The sequence below is a fragment of the Oncorhynchus clarkii genome, chromosome 7 (genome assembly GCF_045791955.1).
Source record: "Oncorhynchus clarkii lewisi isolate Uvic-CL-2024 chromosome 7, UVic_Ocla_1.0, whole genome shotgun sequence".
NCBI classification, from domain to species: domain Eukaryota; kingdom Metazoa; phylum Chordata; class Actinopteri; order Salmoniformes; family Salmonidae; genus Oncorhynchus; species Oncorhynchus clarkii.
In genome coordinates this window covers 80085846-80103991 of record NC_092153.1, presented here as the reverse complement: position 1 = coordinate 80103991, position 18146 = coordinate 80085846, and the positions used below count along the sequence as shown (strand labels likewise).

The 18146-nt window shown below is 42.1% G+C and overlaps 1 protein-coding gene across 2 annotated transcripts in view; it reads left to right on the top strand.

The window, feature by feature from the left end:
* Window positions 1–628: 628 nt before the first annotated feature.
* Window positions 629–18146, top strand: part of LOC139413903 (poly(rC)-binding protein 4-like) — a 137317-nt gene continuing 119799 nt past the window's right edge. For both annotated transcript variants that reach the window (XM_071161751.1, XM_071161750.1), the window contains exon 1: window positions 629–795. The gene's annotated coding sequence lies outside the window, so the exon portion shown is untranslated. The remainder of the gene's footprint in view (window positions 796–18146) is intronic.

Genomic DNA, 18146 nt, shown 5'->3' with positions numbered 1-18146 from the left:
TGAGTAGGAGGGGAATGCCCGAACGCTGGGCCAGTCATGCACAGCTTGCCTAGACTGACATATACTATTTATTTTAGGTGACCGTGGTTTGCAATGGACTGGAAAGCCAATTATTTCCCGTGTCGACACTTTATGGCTGTAGCCAGCCTAATTGTTCTTGTTGTTGAAATATAGACATTTCGGCTACTGCGCTGTCGAAATGAGAAGTGATTCTAAAGCATAAAGTAGCCTAATTGCATTTTCCCTTGCTGATATGCAAATTTGTATCGAGTTAATTAAGTGTGATTGCAAATGACAGTTCAATTTGTGATTGACTTGGAGACTTCGTATTGCTCTTGAGAACACTTTCTCAAGTAAAACAGTTTTTTTTCTTCCTTCAAATGAACATAAAATCCCACGAATCACTGTTCCGTTTTCCTTACATATTTTTCTTACGTTTTCCTATACATATTGAATGTATAGTTCGACTACTGTACCGTTTTATAGGTTATTCTGGAAGTGGTTTTTAGGGCACTGTGGGGGGGTGTATCGGCTATTAGCAGATGGCCGTACCCGTTGTGCATTGTTTTCATTTTGCTTCTCATTTGTCTTGTGTAATTGGATAGGGCAGTCCGTAGCCGTCTCTGTATGCATTTCTCTCTCTCACACACACTCTCCGTCTCTCTCTCTCTCTTTCTCTCTCTGGTTTATTGCCACTCTGACATCAGGACTATTGCAGTTGAAGGCTTTCGCTCCGACAGGGATATATCATTGTCAGTTACTATTTCCCAGAGGCTTTTTACACACCATACCAAGGTAAGAATTGACTATTCATTTTTAGAAAAATGTGCGTAAATATGTAGTTCTGCAACCCTTGGGCACGCACGATATGAATGCGGTCTTTGGGACAAACTGTACAGTAGCCTTTACTGTCTCAGCCTAACATAATTATCTGGCACTGCAAGATGTCTCAATTTGTAATATTGTGACGCTCTGATATTGACACGTGAAACGACATTATCGGAAGCCAGAATCGCGGTTTTTCCGAACTTCCACCAAGAACTATCGGACGTAGATTGAAAGGGACCGTGTAGGCTGACATTTGCACCAGACACAGCGCGGTGCCGCACACATCATCGCTACCATACATCGTTAAATACGTGCAGTAGGCCAGGGGATAAACGAATTCGGGAACATATTTAAACGTCTTGAAGTAATTGTACCATCTGCGTTTGTTTTCTTTTTATTTTATTTGTATTGCTGAGCTGAGGTGTTTGCTCGCACGACTCTGTTTATGATAAAGCGACTGACTGCTCTCGAATTGGTAAAGCAACGCAAAGTAGCATACCGAAGTTTAATAAAAGTAACTGGACTGACGCGCAGCGGGCTGTGATTATATCCTACAGAACACCTCATTCTCTCTGATTCCATTCACCTTATAGATGTTTCCGTGGCGTACAGTAGGTCCCTACTCCCGACAGATGTCCACACATTACATTAGTAGTTTATTGAGAGTGAGCACATATTGATCTATTGTTTTGGGAGCTGCGGGGCTAAGAGCCGATGCAGTGACACCGGAGAGTCTCAACAACCTCCAGCACAGAGGGCAGAGTAGCACCGGTATGGCGCGATTTCAGTGGCAAGAGAAATTATATTCTGAATTCCATCATTTTGAATTTGTATTAGGATGTAGCATTTTATGTAAATACCTTGTTGAATTTATAATGCACAAATTGATTCATATAATTCATCATTTGAATTTCATGATTTGAAACTGAATTGAATTAAAATTGCAGTCAGCATTAAAATGCAATATTTATGAATATTCAAATTCAATATTTATATATTCGGTTTCAATATGCTAAATTATATATTGCATTCATTGTCTGTATATCAAGTTTACAAACTTAGTATTTCAAGTTTACCAAGTTCCATATATTCAACTTCTCAGATGCATTCAGATTGAGTTTTTAAATTCAGTTCTCTAAATTCAGATTCAAAACCAGAGAAAACATCCTGGTACTTTGCCAGCCAGGAACGGTATAGGAGAGCACAGAATTAAACCCTCTCTGTCTGTGGTAAAACAAATATATATTTAAAGTTCAACAAACTTATTGTCTTCCTATGAATCCGACTCTAGCTTTTGAACCGTTTTGACTAAAAGCTATTATGACCCAATTCCCGAAACACACAGGCTGCCACCCTGCTGTTTGCATGACAGGCAGTGCTCATTCTTTATCATTCATCTCTAGGCATAATTGATCACAATCGTATTGATCCAAATATGAACTGTCTTGGAGAGAGAGCCATCCTGTATATATACTATAGGCCTACATAACACGTATCTGCTTCTATAAAAAATGGAAACACTGAGTAGCATGGCCAGAAAACGTATCTGCTTCTATAAAAAATGGAAACACTGAGTAGCATGGCCAGAACATGTATCTGCTTCTATAAAAAATGGAAACACTAATTAGCATGGCCAGAACACGTATCTGCTTCTATAACAAATGGAAACACTGAGTAGCATGGCCAGAACACGTATCTGCTTCTATAACAAATGGAAACACTGAGTAGCATGGCCAGAAAACGTCTCTGCTTCTATAAAAAATGGAAACACTAATTAGCATGGCCAGAACAGTATCTGCTTCTATAACAAATTGAAACACTAATTAGCATGGCCAGAAAACGTCTCTGCTTCTATAACAAATGGAAACACTAATTAGCATGGCCAGAACACGTATCTGCTTCTATAACAAATGGAAACACTGAGTAGCATGGCCAGAACACGTATCTGCTTCTATAAAAAATGGAAACACTGAGTAGCATGGCCAGAAAACGTCTCTGCTTCTATAAAAAATGGAAACACTATTTAGCATGGCCAGAACACGTATCTGCTTCTATAAAAAATGGAAACACTGAGTAGCATGGCCAGAACACGTATCTGCTTCTATAAAAAATGGAAACACTGAGTAGCATGGCCAGAACACGTATCTGCTTCTATAAAAAATGGATACACTAATTAGCATGGCCAGAACACGTATCTGCTTCTATAAAAAATGGAAACACTGAGTAGCATGGCCAGAACACGTATCTGCTTCTATAACAAATGAAAACACTAATTAGCATGGCCAGAACACGTATCTGCTTCTATAAAAAATGGAAACACTAATTAGCATGGCCAGAACAGTATCTGCTTCTATAAAAAATGGAAACACTAATTAGCATGGCCAGAACACTTATCTGCTTATAGGGCGTAAAGCTTCTTATAGGCTACGAACCATTTGCCTTCTTCATAGCATGCCAGGCTCATGAATGACCTTAAACATGCATATTTATCCTTTTTAATTGTATTATATTTGATTTGGCAATACACTGTACTATAATAGTATGCATTTCACAGTCATTTTATCCCTACTTCTGTGACAGTGAGACTCATTTGATATTGCTGATGAGATTTGAGTCCAGAGCTAAACTGTATTATCAAAGAGAAGCTTTGATAGAGGGGCTTTCCAAAGAGGAGCTTGATGTGTGTGTGTGTGTGTGTGTGTGTGTGTGTGTGTGTGTGTGTGTGTGTGTGTGTGTGTGTGTGTGTGTGTGTGTGTGAGCCCACAGTCTACCTATTAACCAACAACATAAAATAAGCGACCCACTCACACAATTTCCAAGCGAGAGGAGATTAATATGGAAGTTTTATCTGTGTGGGGGTTTGTGAGAACATACTTCCATTTCAAAGTACTCAATCTATTCATAGCATCAGACAAACAAGAGAGAAAAATGCTTCTGGGTTTGAGTCTGTCGTCAGCTTGGAGGAATGGTCCAGTAAGATATCAGCTTGGAGGAATGCTCCAGTAAGATATCAGCTTGGAGGAATGCTCCTGTAAGATATCAGCTTGGAGAAATGCTCCTGTAAGATATCAGCTTGGAGGAATGCTCCTGTAAGATATCAGCTTGGAGGAATGCTCCTGTAAGATATCAGCTTGGAGAAATGCTCCTGTAAGATATCAGCTTGGTGGAATGCTCCAGTAAGATATCAGCTTGGAGGAATGGTCCAGTAAGATATCAGCTTGGCGGAATGGTCCAGTCAGCTTGGAGGAATGCTCCAGTAAGATATCAGCTTGGAGGAATGGTCCAGTAAGTTATCAGCTTGGATGAATGCTCCAGTAAGATATCAGCTTGGAGGAATGGTCCAGTCAGCTTGGAGGAATGCTCCAGTAAGATATCAGCTTGGAGGAATGGTCCAGTCAGCTTGGAGGAAGGGTCCAGTCAGCTTGGAGGAAGGGTCCAGTCAGCTTGGATGAATGCTCCAGTAAGATATCAGCTTGGAGGAATGGTCCAGTCAGCTTGGAGGAAGGGTCCAGTCAGCTTGGAGGAAGGGTCCAGTCAGCTTGGAGGAATGCTCTAGTAAGATATCAGCTTGGAGGAATGCTCCAGTAGGTTATCAGCTTGGAGGAATGGTCCAGTCAGCTTGGAGGAATGGTCCAGTAAGATATCAGCTTGGAGGAATGGTCCAGTAAGATATCAGCTTGGAGGAATGCTCCAGTAAGTTATTCTGATAAGAAGGACACTTAGCTAAGTGTGTAGACCTGGTGTATGGGGCACACACACACACACACACACACACACACACAAATACAGACACACACCATACATGCATCTGATTAATGGTAATTTATGTTGTTCCACCAGTTCAAAGCATCTAGAGACTGTTGCGCCCTATAGTGGTATACTGTAACGGTGTGTTGGCAGACTAGATGCCTAGATGCCTGACAAATGACACCCTATTCCCTATTCTGGTCAACAGTAGTGCACTATGTAGGGAATAGGGTGCTATTTGGGACTCAGACCCTTAGTAGATGGTGTAGCTGGAAGTCTTTGGCAGATATATTGATCTCATACTTGCCTATAGTCACTGTGGCACCAACAACCAACCCTACGATCGCTGTGTGTGTGTGTGTGTGTGTGGTGTCTGTCTGGCTCCAGCCCTAGGCTCGGTGTGTGTGTGTGTGTGTGTGTGTGTGTGTGTGTGTGTGTGTGTGTGCGCGTGTGCGTGTGCGTGTGCGTGCGGTGTCTGTCCGGCTCCAGCCCTAGGCTCGCTGTGTGTGCGTTTGTGCGTCTGGTGTCTGTCTGGCTTCAGCCCTAAGCCCGCCATGTGGCTTGGCCTTCTAGGATTCAGAGAGATGCTGTTGTTCAGTACAGCTACTGGCTCGTGGTTGTCGTACATCACAATATGAAATAAGATCAAGGATAAGCGGTTAGTGTGTGTGTGTGTGTGTGTGTGTGTGTGTGTGTGTGTGTGTGTGTGTGTGTGTGTGTGTGTGTGTGTGTGTGTGTGTGTGTGTGTGTGTGTGTGTGTGTGTGTGTGTGTGTGTGTGTGTGTGTGTGTGTGTGTGTGTGTGTGTGTGTGAAAGAGACATACTTATGCCGTTGTCTTCTCTCCTGATCTAAACTTGTATCACACTTCTCCAGTGTGTTGTTTACCACTCTACTCCTCTTCAATGGGGAGTCTTTTTCCATCAATGTCACTGTTCCTTTCACTCTGCCTCCCACTTCCTCTCCTCTCAGCTCGGCTTCCTTTGCTGCTAACGTTTCTCAAGCTCTTTGAGATGTTCTCTTGAGAGACGCTGCAGTTTTATAAGTTAGAACATTTGAGGCCCACACTGCAACAATAGAATGCCTTAGCAGACTTTAGAATGGCGAACACAAAAGTGATTCCGCAGCAGAACAACGCATAATGAACTAGATTCTAGAATGGTGACGTCATACTGTAAGTGATGTAGGCCTCCGCTAGCTATCCCAGTCACTGTTGATGAATGGGCATATTGTCCCTCTGTTTCCCTGTGCCAGAGTCTGACAGGAACAACAACATATTTCCAACCAGACCTGCATGGATTCAAATACTATTTGAAATCATTCAGATGCTTTGAGCGTGTGCTCTAGCCTGTCTGGAGGTTTACCATTTTGCGTCTAAGAAGAGGGGGCCATTTTTAGACTAGGAATAGGGGGCCATTTTGGGATTAGGAATAGGGGGCCATTTTGGGATTAGGAATAGGGGGCCATTTTGAGACTAGGAATAGGGGGCCATTTTGGGATTAGGAATAGGGGGCCATTTTGGGATGTTGGCCAGGTTGGTTTTCAAAACAAACATCTCTTTTACATAAAACCATCCCAGTTGGTTCTGGATCAATCCACCAGAGGAATTTAGGTCAGTCTTAACTGATACTCAGACACCTTTTAATTAACTGTTCTATTATCTCATTCACCGTCTCTTCTTTCTCTCTCTCTCTTTTTCTTCTCTCTTGCTAGATCTCTCTGTTTCACTCTGTTTCTATCTATCTCTTTCAGTCAGTCAGTCAGTCAGTCAGTCAGTCAGTCACTCACTCACTCAGTAATCGCTAGGTACTTTTCTATCTTACTGATGTCTGGGCAGGCTTAAAAAAAACATCTTGAATTAAAAAAATAAAAATAAATTGAAATACAAATGCAATTTCCATTCGCATGATGTTAATCATTTTATTATTTATTCTATATGTATATTTGAGTGATAATTGATGCCACGCCAGTTTGCTAATTGCTCAACTCCTAATGAAGGCTTTCAAGGCTGTGTGAATACATCTTCTGTATTGTTTTTACAGAGGAAAGAAAGAGGGTCATATTTTCAAAACATGAATCTGTCAGATATTGAACAAAAGAAAAAAACACACTTTATTGCTATTTGTCTTTCATAACATTGTACCATCACACATTGTAATAAAATAAATACAAACATGTACAATCCAGTCCTCTTTGGCCTTCAAGCCCATTCCTCTCCTCTCTTAGTGTGTAAGTGGAAGGGGTAGTGTGTGTTAGTGTGTAGCCTAAGTGGAGGGGTTGAGTGCACAAGTGTGTAGCCTAAGTGGAGGTTAGACCTCTGGGCCCTGTGAGTCAGAGATGCTCTAGAACTCTAGAAGCAGTAGCAATAAAACCTCTGATTTCAAAGCACTCCGAAGCCTCTCTGGGATAATGTGGAGCAATGAAAGCTGCTCAAAATATCTCTCTCCCTCTCTCTCTCTCTCTCCGTCTCTCTCTCTCTCTCTCTGTCTCTCTCTCTCTCTCTCTCTGTCTCTCTCTCTCTCTCTCTCTCTCTCTCTCTCTCTCTCTCTCTCTCTCTCTCTCTCTCTCTCTCTCTCTCTCTCTCCCTCTGTCTCTCTCTCTCTCTCTCTCTCTCTCTCTCTCTCTCTCTCTCTCTCTCTCTCTCTCTCTCTCTCTCTCAGATTGGAGGCTTACAGGTTAATGACTTACCTCAGGGAACAAAAGGAGAAGAGCTCTTGTGCAGGAGGAGTGTGTAGAGCAACACTGAGATATATTACTGGGATAACACTTTACTTAAAGCCTGCAGGCATAATGGAGTAGAGTGGTACCATTACTGCTAATATAAATGCTCTCTGATATGAGGGGCAACTCTGCGCACTATTCCACAAGACTAGTTCTTCAGGCAGGTATTATTACTGAATTTCCACGTAGAATATTGGTGGTGAAATAATAAAAGTGACTTTAGTACGGAGTCATTTATGTTAATCTCGTAGCATGCTATGTTACTTCCCTTTTTTAGAGGACTCTTCTCCGCGTCAGGGTCCGTTGGTCAGGAAACCCTGGTGTCATAGTCTAATGGCCCTCCTCGCCTCAAACCGTCCAGCAGTCCTCCAATCATCCGAGTAAAGCAGTCGAACACAGGCAGGGCTCTCTCATCTCTAATGTGCAACTACTCTCACCAGATCTAGGTCAAATGGCTTGTCTTGTTGAAGATGTAGTCTGCGATCCGGGAAGCTATTTTTGATTGTCGTTTCGAGTCTTGTACCCATTTATTTTACATGTATTACAATACTATTATCCAAAATAGTACTATATTACTGTGTTACATTACTATAATCTACAAATATGTTTTTATTTCATTGTTTACAATTTTTTTTTTAATGTATAGTTGAAACCATGATGATGTCCTGGATCTACAGCGACCCCCAAACCCCCATCCCTCAACTGTATAACAAAACAAGTGGCGGGGCTGCCGTGTTGTTGCTTTTTACAATCTCTGAATGTAGCTTTAATCTCATTGAGAGGCGATGGGCGACAGGGCCCTGCATGGGCCCCGACCCGTCTGAAAGAAGAAGGAAACACATAGGGTCAGGGTATCTGTTAGGGTCAGGGTATCTGTTAGGGTCAGGGTATCTGTTCTGGTCAGGGTATCTGGCATGGTCAGGGTATCTGGCATGGACAGGGTTGGGATATTACCCTGATCATGACCGATACTCTGATCAATTACCCTGATCATGACCGATACTCTGATCAATTACCCTGACCATGACCGATACTCTGATCAATTACCCTGATCATGGCCGATACTCTGATCAATTACCCTGACCATGACCGATACCCTGAACAATTACCTTATTCTTGACGGATAGGCTGAATAGTTAACCCAACCCTGACAGATAGACTGAACAACTACCCTGAAGGGATGAACAATTATGTCAAGCAGTTCCCTGATCATGATATAGAGGTGAGAAAGTTTGCTCTTCTCTTCTCCTTTAGCTGCTACACACTTAGACAGATACACACTTAGACAGATACACACTTAGACAGACAGATACACACTTAGACAGATACACACTTAGACAGACAGATACACACTTAGAGAGATAGATACACACTTAAAGAGATAGATAGATACACACTTAGACAGACAGATAGATACACAGACAGATAGATACACACTTAGACAGATACACACTTAGAGAGACAGATACACACTTAGAGAGACAGATACACACTTAGAGAGATAGATACACACTTAGACAGACAGATACACACTTAGACAGACAGATACACACTTAGACAGACAGATACACACTTAGACAGACAGATCCACACTTAGAGAGACAGATACAGTATCAGTTTAATATCCACATGTTTGAAATTTTTCAGTAAATGGTGAGTGACACTTTATTTTGATCTTTCCCTCTTCAGGCTGTTTCTCTGCTCTGTCCTCCGCTTACTGCTGTTAGTTTTAAGACACCGGGCAATTGGTGCCGAAACAGTGAACTGGTAACGCCTCCTTTTGATCTGACCCCCTGTTGTCAGACACGTTCATACTGAGTAGCTGCTCGGATCAATAGACCCATCAGTCATAGAGATACGTCTATTATTAATCTCAGCTATCAGTCATACTGTAGTTAGTGAGATGAGAGCTATTTGTACTCCCCTGTCTCGTCATCACCGCCAAAAAACACAGCCTGGTATAACTGAGTCGTTTTAAATCCAGGTTTACACAATAGATGAAACTGCTCTGTTTGATGAGCATTCACGAGTACTCAGGGTCAAATCAATGTTTATTCGTCACATGCATATAGGATACAGCGGTGTGTGAACTGTACAGTGAAATGCTCACTTGCAGCTCCTCCTCAACAGTGCAGAATGTAAAGTAGAAAAGCTAATGAATAGATAATAAGTTGATGAATAAAAAGAAAAAGTGAACAACAGTTTGTAAAAAAAAAAAATAGTAGGTAATAAAATGGTTTCCAGGTAACAGATCTTAATTTGATCGCCCTGTCGCAGGAGAGCTTTCCTGCGATGGATTGTAAAATATGATGTTAAAAAAGGCTTCTGAAGTTTGTAATTTCCACTTTGAAATTTTGGTATCACTTTACTTGACACCCAGCAGCATAACATGTTATGACACAAAGTATATACACATTATGACACTGTCAAGAAGCATTATGACCGTCCTGTGTCATTTTACTTAGACTAAGTATATACACCTTATGACACTGTCAAGAAGCATTATGACCATCATAATAATATAAGCCAGATATACCTAGTACTCTTATGTAGGTGTCATAACCAGCCATACTATATATATTATGTTATTTTATGTCACAACAGGTGTAAATACTGTCGAGAAGGTTCTACATCATACATTTTACAATTCATTTGCATAATATATCCATTGTCCATTATCTTGCTTCTGCCTCAGCGCTTTGGATAAATTATTCCCCTTGAAATTAAATCTTAGACTCAGTCTGCACATGGTATTAATGTGGGTCCTGTGAATGGATTTGGGCTGCTACCACGCGCATTGCTTACAAAGTACTCTTGTTGGAGTTTTGTTGAGGAGAGAATATGGAGAGAGGAGGGAAGATGGATAGAAGATGAAGAGAGGAGGGAATATGGAGGGAAGATGGAGGGAAGATGGAGAGAGGAGGGAAGATGGAGAGAGGAGGGAAGATGGAGAGAGGAGGGAAGATGGAGGGAAGATGGAGAGAAGATGGAGAGAGGTGGAAAGATGGAGGGAAGATGGAGAGAGGAGGGAAGATGGAGAGAGGAGGGAATGGAAATGACCATGGTGATAGATGAAGAATGTTCCTCAGGCCTGGGAGTGGTGGGGGTTCACACACACACACACACAGACACAGACACAGACACACACACACACACACACACACACACACACACACACACACACACACACACACACACACACACACACACACACACACACACACACACACACACACACACACACACACACACACAGTTATTCATTGATGCATTAGAGGAAGTCATGCGTTGGTTGACACAGAGACCTCCTCTGTGTTGTGTGTTAGCCAGTCATCATCCTACTCTGCTCTGCTCCTCACAAGACCTGGCTTTTTCTCTGGGTCTCTGGGCAGAGAGGAGAGGAGAGGGAGGGGGAGGGGAGGGGAGAGGAGAGGAGAGGAGAGGAGAGGAGAGGAGAGGAGAGGAGAGGAGAGGAGAGGAGAGGAGAGGAGAGGAGAGGAGAGGAGAGGAGAGGAGAGGAGGATTGGAAAAAATTAGAGAGGAGAGGACAAGGGGAATGGGAGAAGATAAGAGAGGAGAGAACTAGCCAGCACAGCAGTAGTGTGGGCTGTTCTCTCCTCTCCTCTACTCCCTCTCCCTGTATTTAATCTGCTAATGCACTTTCTTGACTCTCAGATCTAATAAGGAGAGAAGCCTTTTCAGTAATGAGAACTGGCTGGGCTCGCCACAGAACAGCAGCAGAGATATTGAGGCTGCATCCCAAAATAGGGTGGCATTTGGGATACAGGCTGGGTGGCAGGTGGGTGTGTAGGATGGGTGGATGAGAAATCGAGACAGACAGACACTTGTACTGTAAAGATGCAGTGGTAACAGTCTGCATGGGGTAAACAAGCTGCCTTAGGAAATGTCTGCAGGGAGGGATGGATGGATGACTAAAGACTAGAGTAACCTGATGAAGACCAGAGTACCCCGATGAAGACCAGAGTACCCCGATGAAGACCAGAGTACCCCGATGAAGACCAGAGTACCCTGATGAAGACTAAAGCCAACCTTTGTTTGCTTTTCCTAATAAATTACATCTTGACCTTAGCATTAGCTAACTCCTAGCATGCTATCTGTTCCTGTTCACTTCTAATCATTGTGCTAACGCTAGTTACAGTGCCTTGCGAAAGTATTCGGCCCCCTTGAACTTTGCAACCTTTTGCCACATTTCAGGCTTCAAACATAAAGATATAAAACTGTATTTTTTTGTGAAGAATCAACAACAAGTGGGACACAATCATGAAGTGGAACGACATTTATTGGATATTTCAAACTTTTTTAACAAATCAAAAACTGAAAAATAGGGCATGCAAAATTATTCAGCCCCTTTACTTTCAGTGCAGCAAACTCTCTCCAGAAGTTCAGTGAGGATCTCTGAATGATTCAATGTTGACCTAAATGACTAATGATGATAAATACAATACACCTGTGTGTAATCAAGTCTCCGTATAAATGCACCTGCACTGTGATAGTCTCAGAGGTCCGTTAAAAGCGCAGAGAGCATCATGAAGAACAAGGAACACACCAGGCAGGTCCGAGATACTGTTGTGAAGAAGTTTAAAGCCGGATTTGGATACAAAAAGATTTCCCAAGCTTTAAACATCCCAAGGAGCACTGTGCAAGCGATAATATTGAAATGGAAGGAGTATCAGACCACTGCAAATCTACCAAGACCTGGCCGTCCCTCTAAACTTTCAGCTCAAACAAGGAGAAGACTGATCAGAGATGCAGCCAAGAGGCCCATGATCACTCTGGATGAACTGCAGAGATCTACAGCTGAGGTGGGAGACTCTGTCCATAGGACAACAATCAGTCGTATATTGCACAAATCTGGCCTTTACGGAAGAGTGGCAAGAAGAAAGCCATTTCTTAAAGATATCCATAAAAAGTGTTGTTTAAAGTTTGCCACAAGCCACCTGGGAGACACACCAAACATGTGAAAGAAGGTGCTCTGGTCAGATGAAAGCAAAATTGAACTTTTTGGCAACAATGCAAAACGTTATGTTTGGCGTAAAAGCAACACAGCTGAACACACCATCCCCACTGTCAAACATGGTGGTGGCAGCATCATGGTTTGGGCCTGCTTTTCTTCAGCAGGGACAGGGAAGATGGTTAAAATTGATGGGAAGATGGATGGAGCCAAATACAGGACCATTCTGGAAGAAAACCTGATGGAGTCTGCAAAAGACCTGAGACTGGGACGGAGATTTGTCTTCCAACAAGACAATGATCCAAAACATAAAGCAAAATCTACAATGGAATGGTTCAAAAATAAACATATCCAGGTGTTAGAATGGCCAAGTCAAAGTCCAGACCTGAATCCAATCGAGAATCTGTGGAAAGAACTGAAAACTGCTGTTCACAAATGCTCTCCATCCAACCTCACTGAGCTCGAGCTGTTTTGCAAGGAGGAATGGGGAAAAATGTCAGTCTCTCGATGTGCAAAACTGATAGAGACATACCCCAAGCGACTTACAGCTGTAATCGCAGCAAAAGGTGGCGCTACAAAGTATTAACTTAAGTGGTCTGAATAATTTTGCACGCCCAATTTTTCAGTTTTTGATTTGTTAAAAAAGTTTGAAATATCCAATAAATGTCGTTCCACTTCATGATTGTGTCCCACTTGTTGTTGATTCTTCACAAAAAAATACAGTTTTATATCTTTATGTTTGAAGCCTGAAATGTGGCAAAAGGTCGCAAAGTTCAAGGGGGCCGAATACTTTCGCAAGGCACTGTATCATTGGCTAGTTATCATAACTTAATTTTAGTCTTCTTCAGCTTGCCGATCACTGTACCTGGACATAGCCAATCTGTAAATAGCCCACCCAACTACTTCATCCCCATATTGTTACTTATCCTCTTGCTCTTTTGCACCCCAGTATCTCTACTTGCACATCATCATCTGCACATCTATCACTCCAGTGTTAATGCTAAATTGTAATTATTTCACCTCTATGGCCTATTTAATGCCTTACCTGCCCTAATCTTCTACATTTACACACACTGTACATAGATGTTCTATTGTGTTATTGACTGTACGTTTGTTTATGTGTAACTCTGTGTTGTTTTTGTCGCACTGCTTTGCTTTATCTTGGCCAAGTCGCAGTTGTAAATGAGAACTTGTTCTCAACTGGCCTACCTGGTTAAATAAAGGTGTTCTCAACTGGCCTACCTGGTTAAATAAAGGTGTTCTCAACTAGCCTACCTGCCTACCTGGTTAAATAAAGGTGTTCTCAACTGGCCTACCTGGTTAAATAAAGGTGTTCTCAACTGGCCTACCTGGTTAAATAAAGGTGTTCTCAACTGGCCTACCTGGTTAAATAAAGGTGTTCTCAACTGGCCTACCTGGTTAAATAAAGGTGAAATAAAAATTACAATAATAATAGAAATGCATACTGGACGCAGAGAAATACACATGTGACCAGTCAACTCGATTCAGTCCTATGTAGCAGTATTTTACATTGGATAAAAGTAGAGACTCAGAGCTAGAAAATGGTATATCATATATATATATATATATATATATATATATATATATAGCACTGCCTTTTAGGAAGAATGGGAAAGTAATTCTGCGCTGAAAATTGATAGACTTGTCACTCCACTTTTGAGAAAATGACCCTCGAAAGTTTTTGGTACTCCTACTGGAGAGCTCTTCTTTGTCTACACCCATTCAGCATTGTTCACACCCTCTTAAGCCTTAGTCCCACCCATCGTTTTAAGGACTCACATGTAAGGCCATGTGGTGAACACAAGCTATATCAAATAAAACCCACGTTTATTTATTACAGGATACAGAAGGTGTAGACGGTACAGTGAAGTGGTTCCCTGCATAGAATCAAAAAGCAAGATCAAAAACAGGAAGTGTCCAGATAAAAATATTTTATTAACATGTTGTCATTAATAGATAGCGCCTTACCCAGACACACTTGTCTAAATTGATGTGTCATTTGAAAGAAATGCTATAAACAACCCCCAGCCACATCTAGCTAAGTGGATGGGTCACTATTGTCTAGACGTGTACACATGTTCATGAAATACTATAGATGGCCATATCACCCCCCAGGCACACCAGGCTAACTTGATGGGTCATGTAATCATCAGGAGAAGTGGAGTCTTTTGTTTAGACATGTAGCTAGCTAGCTAGCAATAAACTAGCAATAAACCTAATTGTGCTTTGACGACAACTGTGAAATTGGAAAAATACGAGGTCAAATCATGACATCAGTGATCTTCAGGACGGAAAGTCAGGGTTCTTGAAAGAGGCCCGAGTTCCCGAGTTGGAATTCTGAGTTGGATGACCGTTCAAAAAGATTTTTCCCAGTCGGAGCTAGTTTTTTCCCCCCTGAGTTCCCAGTTGTCTTGAACACGCTGAAGTTGGAAGTTAGAGATTAGCGTGTTCCCAGTTGTTTTGAACGTGGCAATAATCCCAACCCTTACTACTAACAATACAAACTGATTATCATAGTTAGCCACATGCATGAATCTGCAGGTAGCTAAAGCTAACCTACTAGGTTCAATGTTAGCTAGCTAGCTAACATTAGCCGACCAATCCGAACTCATCGCTCAGCATGTCCAGCCCATCCATTTATCTCAGCCAATCATGGCTAGCAGGAAGGTTCCTGACTTTTTCCATGGCTAAACCAACTAGATCAACTTTGCCAGCAGCATACCACCCTGCGTACCACTGCTGGCTTGCTTCTGAAGCTAAGCAGGGTTGTTCCTGGTCAGTTCCTGGATGGGAGACCAGATGCTGCTGGAAGTGGTGTTGGAGGCCCAGTAGGAGGCACTCTTTCTTCTGGTCTAAAAAAATATCCCAATGCCCCAGGGCAGTGATTGGGGACACTGCCCTGTGTAGGGTGCGGTCTTTCGGATGGGACGTTTAACAGGGGTCCTGATTCTCTGAGATCATTAAAGATCCCATGGCACTTTTTGAAAGTAGGGGTGTTAACCCCGGTTTCCTGGCTAAATTCCCAATCTGGCCCTCAAACCATCACGGTCACCTAATAATCCCCAGTCTATAATTGGCTCATTCATCCCCCTCCTCTCCCCTGTAACTATGCCCCAGGTCGTTGCTGTAAATGAGAATGTGTTCTCAGTCAATTTACCCTGTAAAATAACAGATTAATAAAATAAATAGACTTGTAGTTTAACTATTTTATTCATATTTACAGGTGGCATACGAGTTTGTTATTAAGGCACAATGTTCAAATTAAGGTTCAAAGGTTCAAATTAAGGTTCAAATGATTCAGAAGGCATTTCTGCCTAAAAAATACTTAAAAGTTTACGTTCAAATGCCTAGTTTCCTGAAACAAGTCACAAATGGTATAAACAAGTTCATCAACTCTGAGGAAGTAGATAAAGGTAGTGAAATTGCCAAGCTATCCACTTAAACGTGTCTCCATGTGTGCAGGTTGTTCATCTGTGTTGGATTGAATTGTGGCCTTTGGTTGGCCAGCATGGCAGCAGTATTAGCTCAGCATTGAATTGACCAGGAAGGACCACCAACCAGAGAGTCTGGTCTCTATAAGTATCTAACAGTAATTACTGTGTAGATGTCTTTGTTACCAGAGCACAGAGGATATCATGTCAGGGAGAATTAGTGTTGAAACCCCAGAGCTGACGGCTGTACTCATATGAAGATATAATCATCCTCTCTCTCTCTCTCTCTCGCTCTCTCTCTGTTCTCTTTCTCTCTGTTCTCCCTCTCTCTCATTCTCCCTCTCTCTCTCTCAGTCGCTCTCTCTCTCTCTGTCGCTCTCTCTCTCTCTCTGTCGCTCTCTCTCTCTCTCAGTCGCTCTCTCTCTCTCTCTCATTCGCGCTCTCTCTCTCTCATTCGCTCTCTCTCTCTCATTCGCGCTCTCTCTCTCATTCGCGCTCTCTCTCTCTCTCTCTCTCTCTCTCTCTCAGTTCTCATTGCTTACAGTGTGTTAGTCTCAGAAATCTGACTATTAACTATTATTAGATCACAAGATGTGTTGTGGTGGAATTGATTATGTCGACCCAGTTTTCATGCTTTGAGTATAGATACTCACTGTTGCTGTATACCAACTTATAGTGTATTTAGAGTGCAAACTAAATCAAAATAACCACCAAAACTGTAATGAACGTACTTCACATATTACAATATTCTATTTTCTACTCAATACTTAATTCAAACAAAAGAATTTGCAACATATATAACTTGTGTAGATTTCTTCAGTTTCTCTTCTTCTATGGCCACTCGTCAGTGAACAGATATGGTCTGGCTGAGTTACCGACCATAGCAGTTGAATAAATCTCTCTGAAAGACAAAAGCCCAAGGGGCCTGAATCTGTGTGCAGTCTGATATCTTCATATATTCAGTGGAGAGCAATGTTTGATTAAAATAAAACTATACTTGGCGTAGCCACTCCTAAAGGTTTCCCTCTGAGATGAGAAAGTGTCGCACCAGGGCCTTTGACCTGTGGAGGGTTAAATCAGGAGTATCTGATTGGACATTGTGCAGGTTAGGATGTGTATGTTCAGCTCCCTGTAGTGCAGGGTGGTTATGTTAACTAGAGCTGGGCGATTAGTTCAGTACGCTGTAGTGCAGGGTGGTTGTGTTAACTAGAGCTGGGCGTTTAGTTCAGTACACTGTAGTGCAGGGCGGTTGTGTTAACTAGAGCTGGGTGTTTAGTTCAGCACCCTGTGGTTCTCTGTCCTCTAAAACCAAATGTGCCCAGGCAGGACACAGTTGCCGTGACCCCGCCAAGTTCTGTTTCACTATCTTAAACCAGCACACATGCTTGATCCACACACACACATGGTCTTGCGCAGCTGACCTTGTGGGGACACACAATTCAGTCCAATTCAAAATCCTATTTTCCCTGACCCCTAACCCTAAACCTAACCTCAACCCAAAAACCTAACCTTAAACCTAACCTTAAACCTAAACCTAACCATAGTTCCTAACCCTAAAACTAATTCTAACCTTAATCCTAAACCTAATTCTAACCCTAAAACTAATTCTAACCTTAATCCTAAACCAAATTCCAACCCTAAAACTAATTCTAACCTTAATCCTAAACCTAATTCTAACCCTAAAACTAATTCTAACCTTAATCCTAAACCTAATTCTAACCCTAACATTAATTCTAACCTTAATCCTAAACCCCCTAGAAACAGCATTTGACCTTGTGGGGACCAACAAAAGGTCCCCAGTTGGTCCAATTTTTGTTTGTTTACTATTTACACACACACACACACACACACACACACACACACACACACACACACACACACACACACACACACACACACACACACTGCTTACCTAGCAGTGGATTATCTCTACTCACTGGCCTCGTGGTTAGAGCGTCTGCCCTGAAATTGAAATTGGGAGTTTGATCCCCGGCTGAGTCATACCAGAGACTTTAAAAGTGAGACCCGATTCGTCTCTACTTGGCATTCAGCATCAGTGAGCACTTCCAGAAACACAGCACCTAAATAACCTCACAGCACCTAAATAACCTCACATCACCTAAATCACCTCACAGCACCCACAATAAACAACCTCACAGTACCTAAATAACTTCACAGCACCTAAATCACCTCACAGCACCTAAATCACCTCACAGCACCTAAATCACATCACAGCACCTACAATAGATAACCTCACAGTACCTAAATAACCTCACAGCACATAAATCACCTCACAGCACATAAATAACCTCACAGCACCTAAATAACCTCACAGCACCTAAATAACCTCACAGCACCTAAATAACCTCACAACACCTAAATCACCTCACAGCACCTAAATCACCTCACAGCACCTAAATAACCTCACA